Below are 7271 nucleotides of genomic sequence, written 5' to 3'. Positions count from 1 at the left end.
TGGAATTATGATTGGGAATATTTAATTTGCAATCGCCCAATTTACACTAAAAACTGGGATATGTGAGCACTAAGCTAATCTACCAGCATTGGGACTATGCCCCAAACAGGTAATATGGTGAGGGATGCAAATAGCTGTACATGTGTCTTCGACAATAGAGGTTAGTTTGGGATAGATTCCAAAGTTCAATGAAACAAGGCCAGATTAGCTGTATGTGTAATCGAAGGAAAGCTCTAGCTGAGGGTCTCCCCCACTCTTGGATCAGGCATACTACAAAGCAAGACTCATTTGAGATAATATATGGGACAAAGTACATTGCCTTAGAGGATTAACAAGGTAAAACCAAGGCTATGTGTATTTGTTGCATTTGTCCAAATTTTACAATAGTTATTTTAAGCGGACACTTTCCCCGAGCAATGCATTGAAAGTGTTACAGAAGATTTGATTTTTTTTATATAATGCGATTTTTCAATTGCTTTCTTGCATTAAAAAACGTTATTCAGGCCCTGCGTTATTTAGTCATGCGTTATTTTGTTTTCAATTGGATTCTTGCATTAAAAAATCATACATTTGTTTTCACCCCTTCCTCAAGCTCCGAAAAGCCCCTGCCTAACAACGCCTCGCTAGTTCAGATCGCTACCTGACGAGTTCAGTAACACATTTGATGCGTCTTGTGTAAGGCCATCGGCCATCCACACCTCTCGAAGCCACCTCTCTGGAAGAAAAACACACCTGCTCGCACTCTCCTTGTATGCCCATCACCTAACCTCCTTTTTCCAGTATCTCGTTCGATTCTCGCTATACTGAACTCTTTTCCAAAAACGGGTACAACCTATTAGGCCCTGCGTTATTTTTTAAGAAAAGATGCACTGGCTCTTTATTTTATTAGTATTTTATCTTAAAATTGTGTTTCTCTGCTGCAGACCTGCAAACTCAATGCGCCTTCAAAGCTTTGCGCTAACCTCCTGGTGCTTATCTCATGCGCTAACCTCCTGCCGCTAATCTCTACTATTATGCTCCAAGCTTATGCTAATCTCAGCTTACTTACTCATACACCCTCTAAGGCCATATACTCCATGCAATCCTTCTCTGCAGCAATCAATCTTGCCTTCAACCTTCATTCTTAAGATCCTTCAACCTTCAATCTCTATAGCATGCCTTAAGCGCTACAAATCGTCAAGCTCGGAGTTCGCATAGAAATCGTCATGGGGAGAAGGGAGTCTTCCTCGGGTCGAAAGCCTCCTGCTAGGTACCTTTGTAAACTACCTGTAGGCGTGGATGGCTACAGGTAGTTTTTCTTTCCAATGTTTAAGATGAAGTTTTGTAATGTTTTGTAAGGCTACTAGCTTTAATTTAAATTATTGACAGTTTTAAAGAATACAGAAACCTGACGTAGAGCTTTCTACACATTACTGAAGGAAACTAAACTACAGGAGAGATGCATTCTTAGCCTAATCTCTTGGATAAACAAAACTACTGCATACCCTCTATTGCTTTTGTGATTGATGGTGTCTCATAGCTTCTGTTAGAATTGTCTGTAGCCATCCACACGGGCGTGGGTGGCTAGAATAAATTTTTCAATATGATAATTTATCTATAGATAAGCTCTCTATGGAAATTTTCAAAGTTATATAGCTTGTGTTAGAACTGGCTGTTAGCCATCCACGCCGGCATGGATGGCTAGAAGGAATTTTTGAATGTATGAATTTAGCTATAGATAAGCTCTCTCTTGAGATTTGCAGAGTTACATAGCTTCTCTAAGAACTGTCTGTAGCCATCCACGCCAACGTGGATGGCTAGAAAGAGTTTCTTGGGACAAAATTTTTTTGCAGTGATTCATTCTCAGTAAGCTCCCTCAAGATATCCACGCCGACAATGGATGGCTAGAAGGAATTTCTCATGAAATTTTATAATTGGGCATGCTTTTTTTAAATCTGTTAGCTGCCTCTTGTGATCCACGCCGCTTGGATAATTTGGTGGATGATCAATAAATAAAGTTTTTGATTTTTTTAATTACCTCTAGGCATCCGCGTCAGCATGGACTCCTAGAGGTAGTTTCAGTGAAGTAAATAAATTGGTTTTTGTTGTGTTTTACAAGTCCTTCAATTCGTGGATGAGGTTGCAGAGGGAGACGACTCTCTTCAACTCAAGCTTCAAGTATATTAGAGAGCAGTGATCAAATAAGTGCAGTATCTATCACTGATATGACAGAAGGTTTGGAGACACAGGAAGAGGAGATGCAAAGTCAAGACTTGGGGCTTGGCTCCATAAATGAAGTTGATGAATCTCTTGCCCCACAAGAGGCATGTTTACAAATAGTGCCTTATGTCATAAGAGATGAAGTAGCAGTAGATACTGAGACAGGGGATGAGACAAGCTATACATGCATAGAGGACAAGATATTCTTCAATGTACTCACATGTTTAGTTGTTTTGATTGTCCACCGATTCCTTTATGTTGATTGATCCCATATGCAAGGGTGAGAGGCTTAAGAGATGATGTTAGTGGATTGAAATCTGCTTTTGCAAAGGAGGGCTATATGCAAGAAAAAGGAGCTTTTATTGTTTCAATTTGGAATTGCAAGAAGGAGGAACCTTATGTTACAGGTATTTCATTTCTCTACTTTGATATTTTCTACTTTCTGTTTCTACTGTGTTTTTTGTTGTTCTCATAAACAATAGTTGAGTGTGCTTTTCTGTCTATGCTTATCTATTTTGCAGAGGACCTTCTTACTTCATGGGACCCAATATGGGTTGATATACATAAAGAGTTTGAAATTGAGCTTTCTAAAAGACCAAATCTTCAAGCCCTTTCTAATAAAATGTTCTACGATTGGGAGGGTAATCATAGAACGGTCACTTGGACGGCTGCTATTAAAGAGAGATTCTCCACTGATCGAGAGAAACATTGTAGTGTGATTTGTACAGTTATTGACCTACACAAGTGCAAGAGATAGCTCTTCTTAGTAGATTGCAAAGAATGAATTTGTAAGTTTTTTGACTTTCCATATATTTTAGCAAAAAATGTCTATGTTATGTTTCTGACTTTGTATGTATTGTATATGAACTTGGAATAGCATGAACACACATGCTCTTGTGATCACCCATCTTAGGTATGAGCTTGTCAACTGCTCCCACATTTGTGCAGCAGATCATGAAGCTTATTTAACAGGGCTTCCAGAAAAAGATCAAAAGTTGATTGTTGCAGTCCGTAGAAATACTCGAAGGGTGTGGAGCCTTGGTATCCACTTAGTCGTCAATACTTGGAAAAGCTCTTATACGATGTAAGTGTCTTTGGCATGCTTTTTAAGAAAGATCTCGTGTTTGGTTTTTTTGAAAATTATGTGTTTTCAATTGTGTATTGAAGGATAAAATATCCAAGTAATTGAGCCAAAGATTATGTGCTTGCTTTTTTGCAAATTATTTATTTTTAAGTATGTTTTGAAGGTTCAAATGTCCAAGGAATTGAGCCAAAGAATAGAGCAAGCTAGACAGACAATGACAAATGAAGAACTTATAAAAGAGAAGGAGAAGATGTTGAATGATTTAGCACTCAAATATGGACAGCATGTTGGAAAGGTGGTTGAAATTTTTTTATTTAGGTGTTTTTCACATAGTGTAATAGTTGTTCAAACTTGGTTTTTTATTCGTTGCTCGAATACTGCAGTTGCTAAATATTGTTGATCCGAATCTTGGACCGGATTGGATGGTTCGAGTTCTTGCCCTCAAGTGGGGTCCTGATAGTTGGGCTACGCTTGAGAAACTAAACTTGATTGCTATGCATGATGCTCATGTCTTGAGCAAACTGTTATGGGTTTCCTTGCTTGAAGCAGACAAGATTACTAGAGCATCTTATGGTTTAAAGAAAGGAGATCATGTGTATCGCATGTAAGTAAAGTTTCTTTTGACATTCAAAAATCTTTGATGTACGATTGCTAGTTTTTTGTGATTGTTTTAGTTTTTTCTCATCTTCATTGTTATGTAGTTGGATTCATAGAGAGGGCCTTCTACAAAGGATTTTTTATAGGACCACAAAGTTTGTCGAGGATTTAACCAACATTGTTGGTGGTATTTTGTTGCCTCATGATTTCTCTCTTGCCTCTTACTTGAGGAGCTCAATTTTGAAGCACGACCCTATCTTTTTCCTTTGGAAACCTCTCTTGAAGCTAAGACAAAAGATGTTGACCAAGCAAGCTATGAAGAAAGTGGACACAGTACGCATGGCATCTCAGCAGCTAGCCTATAGGTCAAGCTCATCATACTTTTATTTCAAGCTTTTCATTAGTACAAGGTTTGTAGTGATGTTATTTTGTTTGATTGTTTTAGATTTCTATTATCCTTGGTTGGAAAAGGCTTTCTTCCTGGGATTCCATTCTTAGCTAATCAGTGGGCACAACTATCTACTGGGGAAGAATGCATGTACTCCCCTTCCATACATAATTTCACTACTTGGGAGATGGAGACATGCCCATGGTGGATAGACATGGATTTTGGGCATGTATTGGTGAGAGAGAGAGAGAGAGAGAGAGAGAGAGAGAGAGAGAGAGAGAGAGAGAGAGAGAGAGAGCTTCATGATACAATGAGAGTTGGTGGCACATCCATCAATGTGCCTCTACCTCCTAGAGTGAATGAGTAATATCAGGTAAATGGTTACTCAAAAAAAATTCAACCATGATTTGTTAAAGAGCTTTAAACTCTCTTTTTCTTAACTTATTTGTTTTACATACTGATGATATTGTGTTTTTTTGCTTTTTCTAAGCTACAAATACTTCTCACAAGGGAAAGGAGGTGATTGTTGAGACTAGGGTGGATGAAAACATGGAGCAAGAGCATGGTGAGCTATCACTTATGATGCAGACATTTGTGTGTTCATTTATTGGAGTTGATTCACTTTGTTTAGCCTCTTGTATCACAGTAGCTCGTGGGGAGATTGTTGCAAAGAAAACCATTTCTTTTGTCTACATCGTTGATATTCCCTTGTCTTCTCTATCCTCATTGTCCGACTCACGATGCATGGCCATTTCTGGGGACTACATAGCCATTGCTGCTCATTTTAGGGCCGGTGTTCGACATCCGGCATGGATTTGTGTTCATCAGCACATGGGCTCTGCACGCTTTGATGGGACCTTGTGCGTGCGTGGTGGGAGAACAGTCGCATGGGCTGCTGATTTTATTTTTTTGGATCTTCCTTTTGGTGGTACCCACTTAGCCTCCCCTGTTGTGTCCCTTTGGGATATTTGTAGTGAGGATCATGTTCGTGCAGGCATGCAACTTGCATATTCGACTTTGTTAGACTCTGGGTGATTGTTGATCATGGTCTCTATGACCGGTTTGTGCTTCAATCATAATTTTATACAATACTTATCTATATTTTTGTTGTATGTTTTCTATTGTGACTTTAGAAACCTTTTGCAGGAGATACCATTGGCTGGGTTGAGAGATTTTGTCATGCATCAGATATGACTATTCATCGTCGCATTGTAGTCCTTCATCATGGAGCTTATGGTTATGGTAATAGCTTTGGTGGTCGGATTGAGGTAATGCTCTTCTACATAATTAGCTTTTTTGTTTCTCATTCTGGTGTGTTATTGTTATTTTTATTGTTCTAATTGTCTATGTGTTGGTGTAGTGTCATTGTTCTCTCTTACTTATGGTGCATAGGGTTGGCATGCAACCACCTTGCTTTGTGGTTGAGAGCACTCCGCTATTCAATCGACTTGGCATGCAACATTTGGATTCTTACATGATGCACCATCTTCCAGAGTCTTCTCTAGCGAGATCATCATCCAGGGAGCCATGGCGTGGTGGCTTGCAACGAAGTGATTCTTTTATTGCATGTTTTGTGGATCTTCTTTGTAGGCATGGAGGTCTTTGTTTGGAGTTGGGATGTGGTACAACGCACGTATTGGCAGCATGCTTAGGCATAGGACGGGTGTGTCCAGCAGTCGACAGTGATGACACTCTGATTTTAGATTATGTGCAACCATTACTTCGCCCTAAAAAGAGAAGCAGAGAGGGGGCCTCCACCTCTCTTGATGTTCATGATGTGGGTGACATGGCTTCGCGTGTCAACCCCTTTGATGACTAGTGAGAGTCCACCTTACACTTCATTTTTCCCCAATATTTTATGGTTCCATCATACTTTTATGCTACTTTGTCACTTTTTGGTATCATTGATTGTTCAGTATTTGAAAAGAAATATCCAGCTCCAAACCTTCATTCATACTTACCTCGTTGTTATGGTCCTCTGGTGAAACTTCCTTGATGCAGGATGCCTTCAGCTTGCTACACTGTTCTTGGTCCATGCTGGTGCATAGGCTTCTATTTTCAAAGCCCTCCCCTTTGCTTGATATATTGTCTATCTTTTGCAAAGCCTTGCTAGCAGGTTGGTCTTCCTCTTCTCTTGTATCTTCCATGATCTTTGCATTCCTCTTACTCTGGCGAGGCTTGATCAACACTTTACACCTTCTTACCCTTACTGCCCAATGTTGTCGATTGATCGCTTTGGTGTCTACTTCATCTAGCGTTAGAGATGTTCTCACATTCGTAGCACAATTTTCTTAACTTACCTCCTTAACTGGGGTAGCATCTTTTGATTCTTTAATTTCTTGTTCCACTGCTTCAGTCCTTTGAACAGACTCCTCGCTTGATCCTTCTTTTGTTATCTTCATCTTGACCTCTTTTGCAAGACCAATGACACTTGGTGTGCGGGTACCAATTGGTGGTGGGCATAGGATGAGTGTAAGTGGTGATTGTGGTGGTGGTTGCATCGGTGGCTGTAGGAATTGAATTGGTGGGGCTAGCTGTGGTTGCACGACTGGTGGTGGGATTTGAACAGGTGAGATTGGTTGTCTGGGCAGGGGTGGTCTCACCCTTGGTGGAGAAATTTGATTCTGCATTCCTTCTCTATTGAAGTTCTGCCTTCTCGGACGTGGACAATAATACATGCCATGGCCATCTCCCTCGCAATTGTAGCAGTGGTACTCTTGGTTTTGCATTCATTTTCCTCTCCCTTGCTCTGAATTTTTACAGGTGCATGCCCTTGCTGCACCATATGCATGGATAAACTTTCAAGATGAGTAGTGATGCAACTCAATAGGTCTTGCTGCTCTTTTGATGCCTCCTGTGGTTGGGCTCTATGAACGGTTGTTGCAGTCAGTGGGGTTAGTCAAACTGAGCTCGATTCCTTTGACTCGTTGACTCTTGGTTGCATGTGCAACTTCTTGTCTTTAAGATGAGCTACTTCCACTGCCAACTCATACGTTGCAGGGA

The 7271-nt window shown here is 40.2% G+C and overlaps 1 pseudogene; it reads left to right on the top strand.

Annotated features, from left to right (window-relative positions):
- The first annotated feature begins 4578 nt into the window (after window positions 1-4578).
- Window positions 4579-6087, top strand: LOC147422208 (uncharacterized; annotated as a pseudogene).
- The last annotated feature ends 1184 nt before the right edge of the window (window positions 6088-7271 follow it).

This window comes from Adiantum capillus-veneris, chromosome 27 (assembly GCF_014529385.1).
Source record: "Adiantum capillus-veneris isolate H3 chromosome 27, ASM1452938v2, whole genome shotgun sequence".
In the NCBI taxonomy this organism is placed as follows: Eukaryota; Viridiplantae; Streptophyta; class Polypodiopsida; order Polypodiales; family Pteridaceae; genus Adiantum; species Adiantum capillus-veneris.
Note: the sequence above shows the minus strand (reverse complement) of the source record. Positions and strands in the feature narration are given on the sequence as shown.